Below are 25,249 nucleotides of genomic sequence, written 5' to 3'. Positions count from 1 at the left end.
AGAGGAGGAGAAGAGTAGAGGTGAGCATGGACTTGGGAAGATGAGAAGAAATAGCCATATTTATTTCTCAAAGTTTGTTGTCTATGTGTGAGTGTGAGTATAAGTTGGGGGGGGGGGGGGGGCATTTATAGATGGGGAGAGGACTTTTCTAACCACATATTAATTTATTAATATATTCAGCATACCTGCACGTGTACAATTCTAACTCTTATTTTTTTTTCTTCTCAAAGTTTTGACACAACGTGCATGTGAGTAACCGATTTGCTTTTCCATAAAATCGTGTTGGATTATCATTTTATAAAAGGTTATTCTTTTAAATTTTCACAAAAAAATCATGCAACTTTGAATGATTTTATCATGATTTGTATATACATAATTTATATAAAAGTCAAATGAATTTTTTTTCAGTTGTTTTTTCTATGCCACTCAAATGATAGAAAATAATTTTCTGTAAAAATTTTCATGATGTGCAAAGCAGTGGAAAAGGATTTGCCAGCCAATATTAGTCCTGTAATCAAACACGCCCTTAATCAAAATCATGAGTCAAAGGAGGTAAGTATAATCATATTGATAAGAGAAAATTATTAAAAAAATAATGATTTATTGATTAAATTTTTTTTTTTTAAACTTAAAATACCTGTTTGACTGCCTGGTTTGAGGTTTGCCAGTTTTACCCTCCCAAAAAATGCCCTGAACAACTGTTTTCACTGTGCCACTCATACTTTTGACTGCCACAATCAAAACATCCAGGACATGTTATCAATTTTAAATTTTACTCATCCCAAAACATTCTCTTTAATTGTATGTTTCCAATTTTTTATATAAAGAATGGTAAAATTTGAGGTCCAGTGATCATTGACGACTCTTTTAGAGGAACATGCATTTGGACAACATGGTTTCAATTTTTTTACTTTAAAAAAATGTAAAGATTCATGTCCAACGGTTAATTTTATGCAAAGAGATTGCCCGCTACCCTGTTTTCAATTCAAATGGTCATTTTTTCACAAATAAATATATGGATTTAGGGGGTTATTCCGCACTTACGCAATTTGATGGTCTTACTTTATAATTCGCAAGAGTGGATTTACAATGGAGGCACTTGGGCCCAAAGAATTTTCGAAATCTATGAGGGACTATGAGCTATTGTGACATATAATAGTGGTCGATAAAAAGATCACTACGTCATAAAGTGCTAGAAACGACTGCTCCTGCAGTCGGATAAAGGGTCGTTTTAAAAGGAGTGATTTTTAAATTGCGACAGTCTAAAGCAGTCGGAGAAAACGACTGTCCTTGACAGTCGGAAAAAATGACAGTCGTTGACAGTCGGTTAAAATGACGGTAAAAACGACAGTAAAAGCGATTGTTTTAACAGTCGTAAAAAACGACCTGTCTTTGACGGTCGTTTTTCTTGATTTATAATTTAAAAAAAATTAATTTTTTTTTCTGAATTTATCAATTTAAAAAAATGTACCAGTGTAGGGAGTCTTTTCAATGCCTTTTTTGGAGGCTGCCCAATAATATTGACCTTGATCACAACAAATTTTTATATTTATGCTGGCTATTGCTCTAAGAAATTTCCAAGTAGATCACAGCAAATTTTTATATTTATGCAGGTTTGATTCCGCTGTTCTATCCGGCATAAATATAAAAAATTTAACACCAATAGAATAACAGGGTAGGAATATAAACATGCCATGGGTATGCCGAGCCAAGCCGTGCAGCTTCCACCTATAAAGTTTGTATAGTTGGCAGCTCCATATAGCTTGTGAGACCTTTGTTGATGGGAGTATTGCACCAGCAGTTTGTTTTTCCCATTATTCCAGCAAATTTTCTTTTTCTTTACTGCTCACACATCTTTCAACAGCTTTTCAGTAAGGAACTGTATATGGTAATGCATATATACAGCCTCTGGCAAGTAACAAGCACGTGGCCAGAGACTCGAGTTTACATGGGAGGAAGCACCACCGTTAGCTTTAATATTTTTAGCTTCACCAGTGTGGGGAGGCATGTCAAAGAGCCATTCCTGATCATCAAAATTGGCATGTTCAACCTAAATTGGAGGGGCTACCCAATACTCGAACAATGGTTGTTGTTCTTTACTTGGTCGGAGAGCTTTCATCTGGACAATAGTCTTGTTCCTTTCGAAAGTAGAACTAGGCCGTTGTTCTTCGCTGATTGGTGCTTTTGAATCATTGTGTTTTAGCAGCAGTAGCCGAATCCTTAGCATGGGCCTTTACATTATTAATAAAATTTGACATAAATTTCAGTGCTGTGAAACTAACAAGAACAGTCTCCTCTTAACGAAAAGAATAACAGATATACACTCACATTGGTTATGGATGCCATCAGAAGTGTCGTAGAGATTCATAGTGCCAGCAGGCTGCCCATCTTCTTCAGTAAGGCAGCTATTCTCCAACTGTTCGGTTTCATCTTCTCTTCTCTTTGGATGGTTTACTCCATTATGATCTACATTGCACCTCTTCTTGCAGCTGTGTTCTTTCTTTTCAATCTACCCAACTGCCCTGGATTTTTGAAAGTGGGGACATCAACATGACAAGCAAAGACCAAGCCAAAGGCAGAAATGTGCAATTTTATAATGAAATACAAATTATCATTAGGTAACAATTAGTATGTATGCCATGGAAGTATTATTAGATTCAATGCTCAATAAAAGGTGGTGGGGTATGGGAACTTGTTCTTATTGCAGACAAGATTTAAAACCATGGTCCAAACACCTCACGAAATAGTAAATGGGGTTAGGCTCCAGATCAATCTCTAGGAGTCACGGAAGCTCAATCCCCAGCTGACACCACTCCATGAAAACCTCCCTTGCAGTAGTTCAATTCTTTTGCTTACATAACATACAAAAGAATGCCATAGTTCCAAATGACTAGATACAAAGGCTATCCTTCATTGAGATCCTTAAACCCCTAATTAAATTAAGGGAAGCCCACTCGATAGACAGAGGTCAAAGCATCAAGCCAAGCACGTGGAAAATTTTCCTAGGATTTATTCCTTAGTTATCGGAAGGGGTCATATGATAGGAATGGGAAAATCATAAAAAACCAAAATCGAACTATATTATGACCAGAAGTGGCAATGTAGCGAGATTCCTGACTGAGAGGGCATGCTAGGTGGAAGGCTCCTACTACTGGAACCCATTCTGCCAAGTCACAATAGCATAAAAAACACATGCTGCATCATCCCCATTGTACAATCCATTTAAAATGCACTCTATTCTATATGCATAACGTCGGGAGAGCCTCTGAAATGTTAAATTGATGCCAGAAACACTATCAAGGAAATATAAAACATTGAATCAGGTGAGAATGAGCAGGACAATAAGAGAGGTGGATGGAAAATGGCTGGTCATTTTTTAATAAGAGAAATAGATGTGGATCATCTTGTGATACACAATAAAACTAGCAAATAAGTTTTTTTTCCAAAAAATAAAAATCATAATAAACATAAATGTTCATAGTTTTTGTAAGTACTGAACATGTAAAGTGAAGAGAGAGAGAGAGAGAGAGAGAGAGAGAGGGGGGGGGGGGGGGGGGGCTTGTTTTAAATTTGCAAGGGAGAGAGAGGGAGGGGGGGCTTGTTTTAAATTTGCAAGGATATATCCCAAATTTCAAATGGGATATTTAGCTTCAAAGGCAGAACTCATCTAATATAATCCAAACCATGGTGTCTTGTTTCAAGTTCAGCTAATACCTTTCCCAACATACTGGAAAACATTTATACCATCAATTATCAATGGGAATACACAACCAAATTGGACAATCAACTCACATTGAACTGCATCAGCTCAAATCATCCCACAGCAGCTAATATTAAACTGCAACTTTTACATTAATTATCAAGTTATCACATCCAAAAAGTGGTCTTCATGAAGTTACAGAATATTGGAATATTTTTTAGGAAATTCACCGACTCTAAAACTCGTTTCAAAATTCATCATAGAATGGGCGAGTTTTTGAGTCAACCTAGTCGAGTTGCACAAGAAAATAATTGAATGAGAAAAGAACTGATTTGCTAGAATCAGCCAAGCGATGGTTGGTTTCAACTTATAAATCACAAACCTTTTCAGGACAAAGCCCAATCAACTTGAGATTTCCAAGCCGAGTCCTCGTTTTTTACATATGGAGTAACAGGACAACTATAGAGGGGTTAATGATCAACAGTTTAAAAATTCACTCCCAAAATCTGAAAACAGTGTTCAAACTTGTCTGAATCAGTGAATTAATGTTGTGTGTACTGACAGAAAAGGAAGTTCCAAGTTCAAGCATGCTTTGTACTGACCTAATATACAGAGTTCATCATATGCAGTCCACAGTAAGGGGTCTATGGACAAGGCCTGCTTAAAGTGATCAACTGCACTTTTCATTCTATCTGTGTACCTAAAAGATAGTACCAGCAGATGAAAGCTGAAATCTTTTAAATATGATCGAAACAATATATAATTGCACCTAAAGATGCAACCAGCACATATATAGAAAAAGCATTTAAATTGTGTGTTACTCAAGAACCAACATTCAGCCATACTTACAAAATATTGAATTAATTTTACTTCCAGTATGCTACCAATGTAATAAATTAAAACAAAGGAGGGTAATGGCATGTCCGTTGGGAGGAGAAAGATGGAAGAAAATGTTGAAAATATTCTTGCGGTAGATACCCGAGAATGAACAAATAGAAGTTTGACCGAGGCTTGTGTTGAACACAATGTCCTTAAGACAATTTTGTTCCCGCAACTTGGTGCACACGGATCAATGAACAATTGTCTCCCAGGATACAACGATCACACGTGTAGAGGCAGCACTACAATCTACACGTCTAGCGAACCGAACGCTACTGTTTGTACTCTCAAAGAATACAAATGTAAAACAGAATGCTTGCACGTTTAAACAGCAAAGAAGAAGAAGACAAAATTTTTGAGTGAATAAAACTGAGATTGAAATGACCTATTTATAGCATTTTAAGAGACAAGGTGTCTCTTGGGAAAAGATGTTTCTAAGAGACATAATGTCTCTTGGAAAAGGAAATGTGTGTCTCTTAAGAGACAACCCAAAACCAAAAGATGTATCCTTACAGAATGAACAGGCACCCATGGAAATCAAGAGATGTGTCCCTCTCTGAATTAAGGGGTGTGCCCCTTCAAAATCAAGAGATATGCCATTTCCAAATCAAGGGATGTGCCCTTTCAAAATCAAGAGATATGCCCTTTCTAAATCAAGGGATGTACCCCTTCAAAATCAAGAGGTGTGTTCTTTCTGATAGGAATAAAAGGGATTGTTTGGAGCCGATTTGTCATTCACCCCAAATGGATTTTTGACAACTAAAACATGAAACTATTCTCTTTGTTGAAAAGAATAAGTTTCCAAGTGGTCTCGTGACAAATAAATAATGGGACCCACTTAAATCGTAGCTCAAATAGACCCACTCGGTCACAAAAATCTGGAAAAACTACAGATTTTTCCAATAATCCCCCACATGAATGAAAATGACGACAAATAAAATATCGATAAAACAAAACAAATAGAGTACAAATAGGAAAGATACTACATCGGGATAGGTAGCTTGTGGCTTTGAACCTTCCCTAGTAAAAAACTATAGGATTTACTAGCTAAACAGTGAACACGATGTCTTGAACTGTTCAAGCTTAAGTGTAAATCTAAACAATAGAATTCACATAGTTACTTTCCTGACATAGTCGGTTCTTACGGTTGTGTTCATTTTGGCCCTGAACATTCCTAGATTCATGAGTGCTATAGAGAATTTTAGCTTTATAAATTCTTATGGAAGCGGCCCAACTTCACACTCACATAGGTGATTCCTATTAAGAGTACCCTGTTGTACCCCACTTGAAAATCAAGTTATAGACATCATTAAAAGCAAAGCTTAACCTAAAAACTGTTACAGGCAGCACCGTTACATCATAGGAGTGGATAAGAGAATTTTCCTCTTCAGTGCTACTGGTGAATCACATACAATTAGTTGTCCCATTGAACCAAGATCTTGGGATCTCCAGTCAACTAGGTTGGGTTTCCATTGTGATGATTCTTTTGTGTAGGCTTTAATCCCATTCCTCTTGATGTCCAGTATATTTGCTCTCTTGTTAAACCTTTGGTAAGCGGATCCGCGAGATTTTCCTTAGATTTTATATAATCAATTGAAATAACTCCATTTGAGAGTAACTGCTTAACAGTATTGTGTCTACGACGAATATGTCGAGATTTACCATTATAAATATTATTTTGTGCCCTAGCTATCGCTGCTTGATTATCACAATGTACACAGATGGCGGGCACGGGTTTTGGCCATAAAGGAATATCTTCTAAAAAATGTCGAAGCCACTCAGCTTCTTCTCCTGCTTTATCTAACGCTATAAATTCCGATTCCATCGTAGATCGGGCTATACACGTCTGCTTAGACGATTTCCAAGAAACGGCTGCACCTCCAAGTGTAAAAATATATCCACGTGTAGATTTTGATTCTTCAGAATATGATATCCAATTCGTATCACAATATCCTTCAAGTACCGCTGGATATCTTGTATAGTGCAACCCATAGTCTAGAGTATATTTTAAGTATCTTAAAACTCTGACTAATGCCTTCCAGTGATCTAATCCTGGATTACTTGTATATCTACTCAGTTTGCCAACTGAGTAAGCAATGTCTGGTCTTGTGCAGTTCATGAGATACATTAAACTGCCAATTATACGAGAATATTCTAATTGAGAGATACTTTCACCAGTATTTTTCTTCAAATAAAAATTAACTTCTATTGGTGTTTTAACTGGACTACAATCAAATTGATTAAATTTCTTAAGTATTTTCTCAATATAATATGATTGAAATAATAAAAGTCCTTCTGATGTTCTACTAATTTTTATCCTTAGTATAACATCAGCAACACCTAAGTCTTTCATTTCAAACTTATTGGTCAACATTTTCTTTGTTAACTTGATGATATTTTTGTTAGTTCTTAAAATTAACATATCATCAACATATAAGCAAACACTGACATAAGCATCTTCAATGCTTTTAACGTATACACATTTGTCACATTCATTTATTTTGAAACCATTTGACATCATTACACTGTCAAATTTTTCATGCCATTGTTTAGGTGCTTGTTTTAATCCATAAAGAGATTTAACAAGTCTGCACACTTTTCTTTCCTGTCCTTTGACAGTAAAACCTTCTGGTTGTTCCATATAAATTTCTTCATTTAATTCACCATTTAAAAATGCTGTTTTAACATCCATTTGATGCATTTCTAGCTTATGCAATGCTGCAATAGCTATCAACATGCGAATAGAAGTTATTCTTGTAACTGGTGAATAGGTGTCAAAATAATCCAAACCTTCTTTTTGTTTGAACCCTTTGGCAACAAGTCTTACCTTATACTTGTCTATGGACCCATCGGGTTTCATCTTCTTTTTGAAGATCCATTTACAACCTATAGGTTTGCTGCCTGGTGGAAGATCCACCAATTCTCAAGTATGATTCTGCATAATTGAATCAATTTCGTTATTTACAGCCTCTGTCCAATAAGTTGCTTCAGGTGTAGACATAGCTTCCTTAAAGGTTTGAGGTTTATTTTCTAACAAAAAAGTTAGAAAATTAAGACCAAAAGACTTAGTCACTTTACGTCTCTTACTGCGTCTAGGTTCATCCTTATTTTTTATAGACTTTTGGTCTATATTTCCTTGTGAGCTAGTAATCGCAGTATCATAAGTTCTTTTATGAGAACTTATTCTTTGTATATTTTTGCAAGGAAAAATATTCTCAAAAAATGAAGCATTCCTTGACTCAATAATCATATTTTCATGAACGTCAACAATGTCAGATTTGTGCAAAAGGAATCGATATGCACTACTATTATGTGCATAACCAATGAATATACAATCAATGGTTTTTGGTCCTATTTTAACCTTTTTCGGACTAGGAACCATTACCTTAGCTAAACACCCCCACACTTTTAAATATTTATATGATGGTTTTCGACCTTTCCATAACTCATATGGAGTTTGGTCTGATTTCTTGTGAGGTATTTTGTTAAGAATATGATTTGCTGAAAGTATTGCTTCCCCCCACAAATTCTGGGGTAAACCAGAACTTATTAACATAGCATTCATCATTTCTTTTAAGGTTCGATTTTTGTGTTCAGCAACACCATTAGATTGTGGTGAATAAGGAGTGGTAGTCTGGTGAATAATACCATGTTCTAAACAGAACTCACCGATGGGTGCTTCATATTCACCTCCTCTATCACTTCTTACTACCTTTATCTTTTGATTGAGTTGATTTTCAACTTCATCTTTGTAATATTTAAATATTTCTAAGGCTTCGTCTTTACTCCTTAGTAAATAAACATAACAATATCTTGTGCAATCATCGATAAAAGTAATGAAATACTTTTTCCCACCTCTTGTTTGCACAAATTTTAAATCACAGATATCACTATGAATTAATTCTAGAGGTTTTGAATTCATTTCCACAGAATGAAAGGGTGTTTTGGTTAATTTGGCCTCCACACATGTTTCACATTTATGATTTTGGTCAATATGAAATTTAGGTAATAAATCTAAATTCATTAACCTTCGCAAGGTATTAAAATTCACATGACCTAATCTATCATGCCACACATTGAAAGACTCAAGCATATAAACAGAAGAATTCTCTTTATTCATAATTGAATCTTTGGGTACAATTGTCATTACATTTAGTTTAAACAGACCATCGGTCAAATACCCCTTGCCCACGTACATTCCATTTTTAGTAAGTACAAATTTATCAGATTCAAATACTAATCTGAAACCCTTCTTACTTAGTAAAGATCCGGATACTAGATTTTTCTGGATGTCTGGTACGTGCAGCACGTCATTTAATGTTAGACTTTTTTTCGAAGTAAATTTCAGCACTACCTTCCCTTGACCTTCAATTCTTGAAGTTGAAGAGTTGCCCATAAAGAGTTGTTCATCCTTTCCTATTTTACTATATTCTGAAAATAAATTTTTGTCAGAGCATATGTGTCGAGTAGCCCCTGTGTCTACCCACCATTCTTTAGTATTTCCGACTAAATTTACTTCAGATACAACTACTGAGAGGTTGATATCAGAAACAACAGCAACAAGATTCTCTACTTCGGATAACTGGGCTTGAACCAATTTATTCTTCGATGAATCCTGGTCCTTGCGTTTGCGACAGTCCTTGGCTCGATGTCCTGGTTTGTTGCAAACAAAACACGTTCCCTTGAATTTCTTAAAGTCCTTACCTTTAGGACTCAGAGTAGAGATTTTCCTCTTTTTATTGTGAGAGTTCGATTTAGACCGTTTAAATTCTACTACATTGGCCTTGGACTCGTAGTAGTTATTCTTCGCCCCTTTCTCACTTAGTCTGTTATCTTCCTCAATCCTTAACTACACTATCAAGTCCTCAAACTTCATTTCCTTACGTTTGTGCTTTAAATAATTTTTGAAGTCCCTCCAAGATGGCGGTAATTTTTCAATTACCGATGCCACTTGAAAGGATTCACTAATAGACATGCCTTCTGTATGAATTTCATGCAGGATAATTTGAAGTTCTTGAACTTGATTGATAACTGTTTTGGAATCCACCATTTTATAATCCAAAAATCTGTCGACTACAAATTTCTTTTGTCCGGCATCTTCTGTCTTATATTTCTTGTCTAACGATTCCCACAGTTCTTTTGCAGTGGCGATTGGACTATATACGTTATACAGTGTATTATCCAATCCATTGAGGATGTAATTCCTGCATAGGAAATCAGAGTGTTTCCATGCTTCGATAGCAGCAACCGTTGTGCTATCTAATTCGTTTTCCTTCAGAATAGGTGCATCTTCTTGAAGGAATTTGGCTAAGTTTAATGTTGTTAAATAAAACAACATTTTCTGTTGCCAACGCTTAAAATCCGAGCCATTAAATTTCTCGGGTTTCTCTTGGTGATTCATTTTTTTTCTAATCTGTAAGAACAGAATAAAAAAAATCGACACAAAATTGTCTTAAGTTTGTTGAAAATATTCTTGCAGTAGATACCCGAGAATGAACAAATAGAAGTTTGACCGAGGCTTGTGTTGAACACAATGTCCTTAAGACAATTTTGTTCCCGCAACTTGGTGCACACGGATCAATGAACAATTGTCTCCCAAGATACAACGATCACACGTGTAGAGGCAGCACTACAATCTACACGTCTAGCGAATCGAACGCTACTGTTTGTACTCTCAAAGAATGCAAATGTAAAACAGAATGCTTGCACGTTTAAACAGCAAAGAAGAAGAAGACAAAATTTTTGAGTGAATAAAACTGAGATTGAAATGACCTATTTATAGCATTTTAAGAGACAAGGTGTCTCTTGGGAAAAGATGTTTCTAAGAGACATAATGTCTCTTGGAAAAGGAAAGGTGTGTCTCTTAAGAGACAACCCAAAACCAAAAGATGTATCCTTACAGAACGAACAGGCACCCATGGAAATCAAGAGATGTGTCCCTCTCTGAATTAAGGGGTGTGCCCCTTCAAAATCAAGAGATATGCCATTTCTAAATCAAGGGATCTGCCCTTTCATAATCAAGAGGTGTGTTCTTTCTGATAGGAATAAAAGGGATTGTTTGGAGCCGATTTGTCATTCACCCCAAATGGATTTTTGACAACTAAAACATGAAACTATTCTCTTTGTTGAAAAGAATAAGTTCCCAAGTGGTCTCGCCACAAATAAATAATGGGACCCACTTAAATCGTAGCTCAAATAGACCCACTCGGTCACAAAAATCTGGAAAAACTACAGATTTTTCCAACAGAAAAGAGGAGGCAAATGGTGAAGTCACCAATGGGGTGCACTGGCCTTGGTGCAATGTCATAGAAATAAATCTTCCAGCTAAAAGAAGTAAAAAAGTATAGCTCAACGGATGTCATCAACCCATTAGGTAACACATCACCTAAGTATATCACACTCATTTTAAATCAAATCCTTTTCTTGCTAAAGATTTAGGACTACGAGTAATTTGATTTTGTTAGGAGTCTTCAATTTCTTCCCCCTTTGTTTTTTAGATAGGCAAGCAATGAACCCATGTCTGTTGTATTAGCACTCCCATATTTTACCAACTTACCAAGCTAGCACCTTCAAGAATCTTATAAATCATCATCATCACCAAAGCCTCATCCCAAAACTTCTTCAATTTAAAAATATGTCTAATTTGACGGATTATCATGTCTAATTTGGAAGACCAAGACTACAAACAATAGGGATTACTTGGACGGGCATAGCTCCTAGGTTAGAAGGATTTTGGTAAGCTATAATACAACATCCAGGTACTCAATTATTGAAAACTTCCTCAAACTATAAGAGATGACTTCTCAAATTTTGAGATTTATTCAAGAACTCCTAGTTTCAAGTGTTCCAATGCTCTTTCTATCTAGGTGTGTCTCTCTTTATTTTCAGGGTTTCTCTCATTTATGTTGTTCTTTGAATCAGCTGCGATACCTCAGTACCAATTTTAATAAAAATCTGTGAAGTGCCATGGTTACCTTTTCGATTGACTTGGTGAGAGCCCTCATATCATAATTTGTGTGTGCATAAGATACCAACTTCAACCACACAATGCAAGCGAAGATCATTAATGTGATGCTGGATAGAACAGCGGAATCAAACTTGCATGGTTTCAACATACCTATCAGTAATTTCCAAGTTAAGTACAAATCAATATACAACATACCTATTTGTAGTTTCCAAGTTATGTACAAATCAATAAAGCACCAATTGCTAGACAACATACCTATCAGTAACACCAACAACATAAATAAAGAAATAAAATTAAACCAAATCTCACACCAAAGCCTACAAGTGTAGGTGGTAACCTAAATGTAGCTAACTCACTGAGCATTCTTGAACCACTTCTTGACCTGAAAACAATAAATAAATAGGAAACCTTGGGTCAGGTGAAGACAATTTAGGTGAAAAGTATTAAAAAATAATAAAATAACTCTAAGAACGCTTGCTTACCTTCTCGAATGTAAGATCCAATTGCTTTGAAACTCTCGAGATGAAGAAACTTTGAATCAAAGCAAGAAACACATCAGTTAAGAGCAAAAGGTGTTTGTAGATTGATATTGATTGATAGGTACTTGATTTAGTGAAACAAGATAGGCATAATACGTAATTGACCTAACAACTTATGACTTACAATACACTACCCCTTCATAATATATGAACCCATTTACCGATTCCCCAAAGATCAATGAATAAACAAGTCATTAATCTACTGTGGTTGTCCAGTTGATAGTTTAAGACTTACTTATGGACCAGATTTGAACCCCCTTTCCAGGCATTGCCAAATGCTTGCCATGCTCCTGAAGCAAGGTTTTCCATGGAACTGTCCAAAACCTTCAGACCCTGCACGTATAGTGTTAACAACTCATACTTGAGAAAATAACACATTTATAACACGTATAGTGTCTAAAGAGTACATGAGTCCTTTTTTGTGTTCCAATGTCTATGGTTTGCTCGATCATAAAGCAATAATGGTGACAGAATGCATTTATTAATGTTAAACTACACATAGAAAATTGTATTGCAAGAATAAGCAAGAAGCTTACAAAGGAAGAGATGCTTCGAAAATAGATGGAATAAAAGTAAGGTTATTTACATTATTAGGCACCATGGGTGCTACAACATTTATAAACCCCAACATTTATACAGTAAGCTAAAAAATAAAATGATAATAACACACAATAGCTCACAATAAGGAAAAGATTGGTTATTTATCACAAAAAGGATAATGGTTCCATAGAAATAGCAACAAAATAGATAACTATAAAATATTAGTATCAATAAGGAAAATAGGATGACATTATAAATTATCATGAAGGATGAACACAAAGAAAAATCTCAAAATATTACTCTCGTTCATATGCTTCACCACTAAAAGCATTAAAATAACTTTACACTACTGTAAACCACAAATTATTACTGTATAAAAGTACAAATTATTACTTTATAGTAAGACTCCATTAATCCTTTTTTTCCCAAGGGAGCTCTTTTTGCTCTAGCAGAAATCTCTGCAACCTATCAAGTGGTGTGACTTTAGCCTATTGAAGAAATTAATGTAGAGAAAATGGAGAAATCAATACAAGAACACATACAACTCATACAAAATACAAAGAAACAGAAATCAAAATCCTAAAAATTGGCAAATATAATTGGGTTGTGATAAATAATTTAAGAAATTGGGGAGTAATAAGTAAAAGTAAGGGTGCCAATAGCAGCTCTCTAAATAAAACATTGGAAGCTCTTAGGTGTTAATGATGAAAAGAATACCATAATAGTACTATCCATAAACTTTCTTCTAGGCCATTTTCCATAGAGTCTGACTAGCCTTACTATCACAGTGAGGAAAAAAGACTTGACTACAAATCTCGAGGACTTGTTTTATTCATCTTGAGGTCTCTTTGACGGTGGATGAGGCTTAGTAAGGCCTTTTTCCTCGCTATGTTAGTCAGGAAAGTGTTGATCTGTTCCATATAGTTTGACAGGCCAAAGAAAGAAAAAATAAAAAAGAGAACAAATGCACATAGTTATCTAGTTAGCTGGTTCAGGAGATCTCCCTTTTACGACACATTGAATGTATGAGTCTTATCCTAAGCATGTCACATGTCCTGCTAATCCATTTATAGAGCCATCGACATACTCGGACAATAGATTTTGTCCTTAAAAGATAAAAAAAGAAGAAGAAACATGATAACTACCTGCAGCCGCAGCAACACGAGGCCATATGGTTTGCTCGATATTTGAACCATCAATATGTTCACCCCACATGCATACCTCACCTCCAATAACTAATTTTTTTTGTTTGGGGTTTGTGATATTTACTAGTGGTTCATTCATATAAAAATCCTGCTAAGTGGCATCCAAATGGTCCAAATACCACTTGTCCTCGTTACTGACAATGCACCTCAACCCAAATGCAACTACTTGTGGAGCAACATCACCTCCAAGCCTGCCAAAGAGATCATTAACAATAAGATTTCCACTGGCAACCTCATGAGTAGGTACCCAAGCAAATTATTTTATAAGTGTACTCTTAAATTATAAGATCACCAAAAAAACAAAAAAAACAAAATTATTACGAATGGTGGTCTACCCAGACTTAAGTATCACTTTCAAAGAATAAATCAATCAAGAGTAAATCTCTTGATGATGGTGGTTGCATGCAACATGAAAAAATTAACAAGAATCCAAAACATGTAATATGAAAGAAAGCATTAACATATCAGATGGTTGTTGTATGCAACATGAATCCTGTTTCGTCGTTCAACTCTTATGAGATTTCTCTATGTCTAAAAAGTGTATTGTAGACACCCCATTTTTGCATCTGCCTAATTCGACAATTCGTCACCCGGTTACCGTGAATTCCTAATGATGATCGTAAAGAACTCGAAGGCTTGTGAGTACTGTCCCTGATTCCCTCAGTTTCCACTTTTTTCATCCCCCCTACTCGTTACGACTCTACCTAGAAATTCATGCACGTTTATGATCGTCACACGGTACACCTGATTTAGCAAGTACGTACGCTTAGATTCGCTATATAGTTCGATAACCTAGAGACCTCGCTACGCTAGGAAAATATAACTTTGAAACTTAGAAATAATCACGTTGAAACTGAAAGAAACCTAACGTTAAAATTTGTAAAAATCCGCAAAAATTGATAAAATGATGAAAATACCCTTCATGAATTTCGAACCTCCGAAAGACCTCGAAAGTGCCTCCATTGCATTCGGAACATGATTTCGAGTCTAACGAGAACCAAATCGACGAAAGCAGAGAAATTTAGGAAAAGTCATAAAAATGACCGAAATGCCCCTCGACTTCTAAATTCAACTTAGAGATACCGATCCTTAAGAAAATATAATAAAAACTTAAAATTTAATCAAAAATTAAACAATTAAAATCTAATTCAAAATTAAAAAAAATAAAATAAAACTTGAAATTAAACAATTAAAATCCGATTCGAAATTAAACAACTAATAAAAATCTAATTCAAAATTAAAAAATTAAAATATAAAATTAAACAGTTAAAATATAATTCAAAATTAAAAAAAATTTAAATCTAATTCAAGATTAAACAATTAAAATCCAATTCAAAGTTAAACAATTCAAAATTAACAATTAAAATCTAATCTAATTAAAAACCAAACGATTAAAATTAGAAATTAAATCCAAATCAAAATCAAAATAAAATCGACGAACAAATTAAAATCGAAATCAAATTCAAATCAATCGACAAAACAAATATATCAAATGGGCGATTAAAACTCAAATTAAAATTTGAAATCAAATTTAAAACCAACAAAAATCGAAATCAAAATTAAACCAGTAAAATTTAAAACAAATTTTTTAAACAACCAAAATCAACCACTCAAGACGTAAGCATCAAAGAATTAACAAAAGTACGAATAGCGTGGGATCGTCCCACCATCATTCTCCTAAAAGGGAATACGTGTTAAATAAAGAAAAAAGGAGAAGGAAAATAAAAAAAATTAGAAAGAAATAAAAAAATGAAAAATAGAAAATTCTCTTCTATTTAAGAGAGGACGTCCTCTTCTCTTCTTCTTGGCCAAGAGGACTGCTCAAGAGGCTGAAGCGGCTTCATCCTCTTTTCTCAACGTCCTTGGGGGCTCCTTAGGCTGAACGACTTCTCCTCTCTCTCAAGATCCTTGGGGTTGAACCAACACTCACACAGAGAACGATTGAAGGACATCTGTATCTACTTGCAACACAGCCCCTCCTCACGTCCCTCACCTCCATTACAGCCCCTTCTTAGCTACACTTCATCTTCTCCAACAGCTACGTCTCTCTGCCCAGCCATCAACCTTGTCCTCTCTCACGTTTTTGCTCTCTACTGCACATCTTCTTCTCCAACTTTCTCTGCACTTCGCCTCTACAACTCAGCTCCATAATCTTCTTCTTCTCCATCGGTTCCACAGCCTCTCTCTCTCTCTCTCTCTCTTTGTTAAATCAAAAACGCCCCAGCCAGCCTCTTCAACGCGCTTCCATATTCACTTTTTCAGCCCTCTTCCCTAACGTCCTTTCTGCCTTCATCACCTTCAATAGCCTTCTTTGCAAAACGTGGCTGCTGCAGCCTTCCGCCCAGCCACCCCTCGATCAACCTTCGCCTCACACGTTAGCATATTACCAACATCCCCATTGCACCTTGCTGCCCAGCCATTAATTCTGCACCCACGTTTTGCCCAGCCTCTACATGCTATTGCTACAACGTCGGTCTTTGGCTTATGCATCCACCCCAACAACACTCTCGCTGCCTTCGTCTCTCCTCATGGTAGCAAATACTCGCAAGTCTTTGGATCGAACTTGAAGGAATCGACTCGGCATTATTTTATCCTATAGGTAAGCCGTTTTTTTTTAGTTTGCTTTTATGTATTTATTTTTATTTACTTTTATATGTCGATAGGGTTAGAAGGATTTTTGTTACCAATTTTTTAATATATTTTTCTTATTTTTGCATAGCAATAGCATTAATAGAATATTTCTGCTTAGGCATTTTTTTTTATTTTTTATTTTTATTTTTATTTCCTTTCACATATTGATAGGATTAATAGGATATATCTTTTATGCATTTTATTCTATGTTTTTATTTGTTTTTGTATTTCAATAGGGCTAGGAGAACGTTTTTATTCTTTAATTTTTTTTTTGTAGGTTTCTAGGTGTTTTATTTATTTATTTTTTACATTGTTAGGATTAGGGGTTTCTTTATATTTATTTTGCATATTGATTGGATTGGGGGAATATTAGATTTTATAGTTTTTATTTTTTTATGCATTCTTTTTTATGTTTTATTTGTTCTTTTGCATATTGATAGGTTAGAAGAATAATTTTATATCTCCATCTTGTTTATTTTTATTTTGTTACTTTTTATTTTATTTTTTGCATGTTAGTAGGGTTAGGGGATTTTTTTCTTAATATCGTGATCACTATGTTCGAATTGAGTTTTCATGATTTTTGATGATATTCAAACTCTTTGTGTAATTTTGAGATTTTTCCCATGTGATTAATGTATCCCTTGGCTTGATAAACATGCATGTCATTGAACAATAGTTGCTTTGGAAAGATCAAAAATCATGAATGCATGTCCGTTTGATTATTTTGAGAATTGGTTGAATATGGGATTCTTTATTATTTTGTTAATTTCCAATTTGAGGATTCATCATAAATTCATAATTCCTTGATTTGGAAACTCCTATTTGTAATCCAATTGAAAAATTCATATTTGGAATTTTTTGATATAGAAATTGCATAATTGTCTATTTAAGGAAGGAATATATTTATAAATTCATATTTTAGGAATTTCATATCTCATCAATTTCTAATTTAGATGATTTTGCAATATCGTATTTAGAAAGTTTATGAATTTAGAAGTTTCTAACTCAAAGTTGTGATTCTTAGAAAATTTCTATTTTGGGAATATTCCATTTTTTAAGAAATTTCTAATTTGGGAACTTTGCATATATCTCTTAAATTCTGATTTAGGAAATTTTATTTTCCTAATTTGAAAATATTATAAGTCCCAATTTGACAGGTTTCTATTTGTAAGCTTCTTATTTAGAATATTCTCATGATTTTCTATTTTGGACAGTTTAAGGGATACTTACAGGTGGAGTTTCTTAATTGATCTTAGGTCATGGAGCTAAATGAGGCTTTTTCAAACCCTTCCATCTTTTGTGGAATTCAAAGAATAACCATGTAGCAGTTGGGACAATTTTAGCCATAGGATTTGGTTGGAAAACCCAACATAAATTGATGATGATGATTGGACTGTGACTCTGACCGTAGTCTTTATATGTTGACCAAAGGATGATTTTGGATTGTAGTAGAGACCGATCATCTTGATCGGGCGGGTTCGGTGCCTAACACCTTCCGAAACCCGTAATCTGACCCCTTACCCATATCTTTGATCCGTGGATCGATCCATATTTATTTGGAGTTATTTATGGTTCCTAGACCTAAACTAGGTGGCGACTCCCATTTCTCAAAAGTCCCCCATTTATAAATCGGACCCCTATCCACTATTTAGTGAAAAATGGGTCGTGGCGATTTCATGTACCACAAGACATATCAAAAAACGGTGTTGTCTAGACTGGTTAGGTATTGATGTAAATGGTTGGCAGATGTTAGTGTAAACAGATTAATTGACATACTTACTACAAGTTAATTGTAGATTTTCCATGACAGAAGTACAAAATTTCAAAGCCACTAAAATCTTAAAGAGATTATGAAATTTGTTGAATTCTTGAACTGCTTACTTTGCCCTGCGATAATCTATTAAGAAGCAAATTTTCAAGAGAATCAGCCAAAACAATCGAGAAGGGAGCCAAAAAAATTAAAAATTCGAGAAAATGCATCAAATCGAAATCTTGACACTTGAAATTCTCGATTCACTTGAAATAGATGTTTATTCACTTTCAAAGGTTCCAAATCCAAAAATTATAACAAAAACATGAAGAAACAGAAAGAAACCCTAATTGACCTTGAGATCTAATTTCGGTCCATGGAGTTTCTGAAACCGAACTTGCAAGTAAAAACAGGCTGCCTTCTATTCCCTTGGATCCGGAAAACCTGAGAGCTGCACTCTTGTTCTCCATCAAACTGAAAGACAAATCTTGAATCGGGTTCCGCCCTCACATTCAAGTGCATCTGTGTAGATGATGGTGCTTTCGCACCTTTACCAACCGAAATCCAACCATTATCAAAAATACGAGACTTAGTCTCTATTCCCTCCAGATCTAACGGCACAGAAACCCTTCCCAACAGTCTCCTAGAATTTGCACCACAAGTTGTCCCTCTTCGGCCTATATAAATCGATATCTTCAAACAAGGTTTACCAACAAAGATCGATTTCACTACAAGCTTTTCCAAATCGGTTTTGCTTAATTGGAAACTTGCAGATAGGGTTTGAACTTGACCATCAAGGATCTGAGTCTCTGGATGAATCAGAGGGATTGTAATCGTTTGATGAGGAAAGTTCTTGAGTTTGATCTTGCAAAAACATGGAGAACTTGAAGGGTGAACGCCAGATTGAGGAGGTTTTGAAGCTATGGGGATCTTCAGAGCTAGATTTCCAAGAAGGATTCGAACAAACGGACAAGGATCTACAAACCCTAGATCTAGAATGCTGTGGAGAGAGAGTGCTTGTGAGAGACATATACATACATAGAGTGTGAGAGAACGAGAGAGTGAGGACGAGAGACAAAGAGTCGAGGACGAGAGAGAGAGAGTGAACGAGAGACCGAGGACGAGAGACCGAGAGTGAACAAGAGACCGTAGAGACATAGTCGTTTTTCTCTCTCTTTAGAATGGCTATTGGCACCCCAACTTTTACTTCTTCCGTAGAAACGACGGTTAAACGACAGATTAAAACTATCGCAATTAATGACAGCCTTAAGCAGTCGTTTTTAACGCAATTACGGCGTCACGAAAAACGTAATATGATGCAGTGGATCCTTTGCCATTGCCTCATAAATTTCTTTTTAGTCCTCCTTTGCAGCCCACAGTAAATTTTCCACTCTAAAGTTACTTCCATGTATGAGAAATTCATGCTCTATCCCCACTAATTTGTACTCTCTCTATTTTCTCTCTTTATTTATCTTACTCTCTAAATTGTGTTGTTGTTAGTAATTTTTTTTTATTATTCGCAAGCAAAGATTAAATTTTTGAAATGGCTTCAATGAATGATTGTATGTCAATATGAAGGTTATTGTGAAGATCTGACATACATAGGTGGTAATGCTTGAATTCTAACTGTAACGCTAGATATCACATGCCATAGTCACATACATAATTTTTTATTAATTATTTAATAAATCATCAAATTCTAATGCATGATTGGGATAAGTACGGGGGTATTTTGGAACTCCTTGTCGATACATTTTATGAAAATGTGAACCTCAACTCACCAACAATTTTTTTTATATAGAGGCAAGTTTTGATAGCCGTCCAATATTATTTTTTCTAGTGACGATTTTTTAAAGAGTCCATATGGTATGGACTTAGGGTGGAAGATTAAAACCCTTCTCCCACACATGTATTGTATTGAGGTGTGAGAGGATTGGAGGCAATTGGATCTCGTATTTCCACATATCTTATCCAAACTTATCTTTCCTAGATTTGTTTGTGGTTAGAAGTTAGGAGCTCATATAACCCTAGGGGCGTGTATTTGTCCGCAAAGAACGTGTGCTTAATTAAATTGACGTGGAAGTGTGCACTCCACCGTAGAGATCATCCTCACCAAAAATCAGCCCATTCCAAAACTTCTAACTCATGTTTTGAAAAATGTTTTGCCAAAAAGTTGGCCCTTGAACGTGACCCATATATATACATATATATATATATATATATATATATATGTGTGTGTGTGTGTGTGTGTGTGTGTGTTAGGTTCAAGGGACATATGAGAAAACATATGTAAAAACAATGTATCCTTAATAAATTTTCAAAATATGGGTTAGAAATTTCGGATTGAGCTGATTTTTTGTGAGGATGATCTCTATGATGGGAAGATCATCCGAAAAAAAAAAATCAGTTCAATCTGAAACTTCTAACCCCATTAAAAGTGATTTAGAACGTGGACTGTCGATTTTCTACTAATTTTTGTCAATAATTTGTAAATCACTTTTGATGGATTTAGAAGTTTCTGATTGAGCTGATTTTTTGTGAGGATGATCTTCTCATCATAGTGGTCATCCTTGCAAAAACTCAACTCAATCCAAAAACTCTAACCCATATTTTGAAAAACCATGGTTTTTTCATATGTTTTTGCATATGGCCCTTGAACTGCCCCCTATATATATATGGGGACGGTTCAGCAGCCCTAAAGTTTGCCAAGTTCGGTGCCAAACATTTTTCAAAATATGGGTTAGAAGCTTTGGAATGAGCTGATTTTTTGTGAGGATGATCTCTATGATGAGGAGATCATTCTCCCCAAAAATCAGCCTATTCCAAAACTTCCAACCCCATCAAAAGTGATTTACAAAAATTGGATGGTCCATGATTCTTCAATTTGTAAACTAGGGTTAGAAATTTCAAAATGAGCTGATTTTTTGTGAGGATGATCTCTTCACTGTAGAGATCATCCTCACAAAAAATCAGCCTATTATAAAACTTCCAACCCCATCAAAAGTGATTTACAAAAATGTTTTGCACCAAACTTGGCAAACTTTAGGGCTGCGGAACCGCTCCCTATATATATATATATATATTCCTAAATCTCAACATTACATTAAACAGACAACTCAAGGTATAGTACCACAGGAGGGACTAGGAAAAAGCAACAATTCAAATGGCACTAAACATGCCTTTTATGATAAGATTCAAGTTTGTACTCTCAAGCATCAACAGAAAATCCAGTAGTACTATAGTACTACCCACCTTTTGCAGATTTATTCCAACCTTTTCCCTTGCCAAAATTTCTCAAATCACAACTTCGTCACTATGGATGCAAGACATTATGGAAATCATTAACATTCTTAAAAAATCCCATTAGTATATCACAAACTTGGGTACATCTCTAAAGTATACACAGAAAGTGGCCTACCAAATGAGAAATAACATAGTGCAAGCACATAGTTACTCTGTTTAGAATCTCTTCATATCCAAATTTGGTCTAAGAAAACTAGAAATTATTTTCACAGTGCAATTGTGTTCTAAGAGTGGATTTTTTTTTGCCAATTGAGCCGCCAGATGTGGTGTTGGCTGCCAATCACACTCAGCAAAATTAATGCCAAAGATCTCAATTGCCATTGCTCAGCAACAATAATTTTCCAGAGAGTGTTCCCAAACGCAGCCTAAATGTATATTTGAGCAAGGAAATCACAATATAAAATCATGAAAGTCTGCACTTAACACCCTAAAATTCAAGTCCTAAATTACACAACCCTCGAAATATCAGATAGACACAAATCTTACTTCTTTAGCATTTCAAGTTCTTGGAAAAAAAATTGAAACATAAACGTGAAAAACAGAGAAAAAAGAGAAAACCTGAAAAATCAATCCGGAGAGAAGAAGCTTCCTTTTCTCGAAAAGAATACGGATTTCTATCAATATTTCTATGCAAATTCTCTTCCATAGCTACTAGATAGAACATTATTAAGAGATCAATAAAAAAATGCACAAAAGAACACAGTAAAACAGAATCCAAAAGAGGAAAAAGTAAAAAAAAAATGCTCAAATGAAACCTTCGAAGCTTCGCGACCAATGTAAAGTGTCATCTCTAATTCTAGTAAAGAGTCATCTAATTTCCAAAATCTCATACGGAACTCATCAAAATCTCCAAATAAAAACTTATTCGCATCAAAATCGAATCCCCTAACATTCTTGATATCTCGTCTCCACCAATAAATAACAAAAAAAAAAAAAAAAGATACACAAATGGCTCTCTTTCGGCAAATTGATCAACAACCAAATGGATCTACAAGTGAGTAAACTCTTGAGCTGAAATCATACCTTAAAGAGTAAGGAAAACCCTAGCAGAAACTCTACTTCCAATCTAAGAGAGATCGGAACCTTGAAATCTAATAGCATCGGAGAGAGATCAAAACCCTAGAGAGTTGAAATCCATTGCGTCTCAGAGAGATCAAAACCCTAGAGGTGAAATCCGATTGCGTCAAAGAGAGAGAGTGAGAGAATTGATGCGAGAGAGAAGTGTAAAACCCTAGAGAGTAGATGAATGGGGGAGAGAAGGTAAATCGTGAGTTTTGGGCACAAAGACGACTGAAGATTAGTCCAAACGACACATCAAAGCAACAATCCCGATTTGCTGACTAAAAACGTGTCGTTTCTACCATAGTGACTGATGGAATATGTCGTGGAAAAATGACTACTTATAGCCATCGTTCTATCCGCAAAATGAGGTCGCAATTTCTCTATTATGACATAGTGCTATTGGTGGTGATATTAGTTTCATCTTGATTAATCACGGAGACCATAGAAATTGCACTAGTGACATATTTCCCAGTATCAGAAAAAAAATTGCATTACCGTAGATAACTAGATCTCTGCCTTTCCGGAGAATGAGGGCATATTGACCTTTGCCTCTTGCAGTGTAAGTAGCCCAAATGGGCCTCTCGTACATATCATAGATCACAAGATTCCCATCAGTCTGCATAAAACAAATGCAATTTCTAGCGAACCCACCTGTTCTCATTGACCAAATTTTGTATCCGTTGTCATAAAGCACAACATTGCGATCATGATTAAGGTGTAGTAATTATATCGGAGATAGTTCCCAGGAGGGAGATATTCACCACTGTACAAAATGTTTATGTTTTGGGCATGGCAAGGTTAGTTGAAAATAAGGTAGAGGAAGAGAAGAGCAGAGGTGATCATGGGTTTGGGAAGATGAGAAGTAGTAACAAAGTTGCAAGCCATGTTTCTCAAAGGTTGGTGTGTTAGTGTGTGCGGGTTGGGGGGATGTATTTATGGATGGGGACAGGACTTTTTCTAACCACAAAGCAATTATCCAAGAAAAGAGAACTTTTTACTTATGGACAGTATTTTGTATGTGTGTGTATGTAAAGGGACACCTTACTTCATCCTGATTCTTTATGAATGGGAGAGGACTTTAATAACCACACACTACGTGAAAATTGGAAAATTCTACACACACAAAATTGACGGGCCAAGGCCCACAAATTTTAGAAATTGAATTTTGATGGTCTAGAACCATTGAAATTCTTGATGTTCCCAGATTTGGCGGCTTAGAGCTGTTGAATTTCTCTCATCCTTCATTAATTTGACAAATTCGGCTTGTCGAAAAAAAAAAAAATTTGACAATGAAAAATTCAACGCTAATTCAACCTCTTGGTCCGTCAAATTTGGACTTTTTTCACATTGTGACAAAGCAATCATTCATGAAAAGATTTGTTTCTTCTTTGGGAAAGTATTGTGTAGGTGTGGTTTAGTGTTTTGTGGATGGCATTTATGGATGGGGAGAGGATTTTACTAACCACAAACCAACTATCCCAGAAAAAAACATGTTTCTACTTTCTTAGGGACAATATCTATGGGTCTTTTCTAATCCCAAAAAATTTCCTAGGGATCCATTTCATTAGAATTCCAAGGGAATAGCCTTTCATCACATCCATTTGTTTAATGGTGTTGTTTGATTAACGTTACGTGTGTTTCCCTCATCAATGAGATGGATCCCACATTTGCTTGAGAAGATAGAAAATCTCATCTCCAGCATCTTTAATTTGTATGTAGATAGATGAGAACTAAATGCTCTCTATCATATCTTCTCTCCAACATTTGAGGGAAAACGAAAAGGTTTTAACAAAGACAATTCTCATTAGTCAACAAGGCAAGGTGTATATGACAAAGTATCAAATCAAGATCTTTTTTTTTATTATTATTGGTAAGCTGGGGTTAAAGGGACCCCTCCCTAAAAAAACCACTTCTAACAAGTGTAGATACAAGATAAATCTTCTTCTACAATTCTTAGAAGATCTTGAGGTACATTGGATCTATCCTGAATAATAAAAAATGCAACTGAAACAACACCCACTTTTGCTAAAAAAATCCGTTGTCTTATTTACTTCTCTCCACTGGAATTCAAACTCACATTCATCAAAACATTGAGCTTGGTCTGCAATTTCCATCAACATTTCTTCATATTTCCATGAAGGTATAATGTCTCTCTCAATGCATTTGATAGAATACAACGAATCTGAAGAAATCAAAATTCGTTTGAAGTCCCTCGAGCTTGCAAATCTCATTGCTTTTAAGATTGCTTGGATTTCAATCTATGTGATGTCTTCTTCCTCCACTACAAAATTTTAGGTTTTTAGCGGGGATTGAAAACCGCCGCAAATACTAAAAAACCGCTGCCATTATCAATAGTGATGGCCACGTGTAACTGTAGGTGATGTAGCTAAAAACCATATTGAGCCCTATAGTGGCGGTCAAAAACCGCCGCTAATTAATTGTATTACTGTCACTATAGATGTAAATGAGGCCCATAATGACAGTAATGGAAGCCACTAATTGGTTTTTTTACTGTAGCTATAAATACGATTTGAATGCCTATAATAGCGGTAATAGCCGCTGCTAATAAGATTTTTTTTTTTTTTTAATTTCTTTTATTTTAAAATTATTTGTAATTAAATACCTATTTTTATACAACCTGTTAATTAAACACAATTACTTAGCAATCTTTGG

General features: G+C 35.3%; 1 long non-coding RNA gene across 3 annotated transcripts; it reads right to left on the bottom strand.

The window, feature by feature from the left end:
* Window positions 1–1,485: 1,485 nt before the first annotated feature.
* On the bottom strand, window positions 1,486–23,487 carry LOC147386056 (uncharacterized). Of its 3 annotated transcripts, XR_015171921.1 has the most exons (7): window positions 22,270–22,451; window positions 22,073–22,162; window positions 13,019–14,021; window positions 11,554–12,418; window positions 4,303–4,400; window positions 2,329–2,522; window positions 1,486–2,231 (listed from the first exon to the last, which is right to left on the bottom strand). It is a non-coding gene; the product is annotated as an uncharacterized LOC147386056 (long non-coding RNA). The 3 variants fall into 3 exon arrangements; XR_015171920.1 differs by lacking the exons at window positions 22,073–22,162; window positions 22,270–22,451 and adding an exon at window positions 23,072–23,487 and having other exon boundaries at window positions 1,487–2,231; XR_015171922.1 differs by lacking the exons at window positions 22,073–22,162; window positions 22,270–22,451 and adding an exon at window positions 22,538–22,844 and having other exon boundaries at window positions 1,487–2,231.
* Window positions 23,488–25,249: the final 1,762 nt, after the last annotated feature.

Source organism: Akebia trifoliata, chromosome 14 (genome assembly GCF_017979445.1).
Source record: "Akebia trifoliata isolate Shusen 1 chromosome 14, ASM1797944v1, whole genome shotgun sequence".
NCBI classification, from domain to species: Eukaryota; Viridiplantae; Streptophyta; class Magnoliopsida; order Ranunculales; family Lardizabalaceae; genus Akebia; species Akebia trifoliata.
This window is presented reverse-complemented; position numbering and strand designations above follow the sequence as displayed.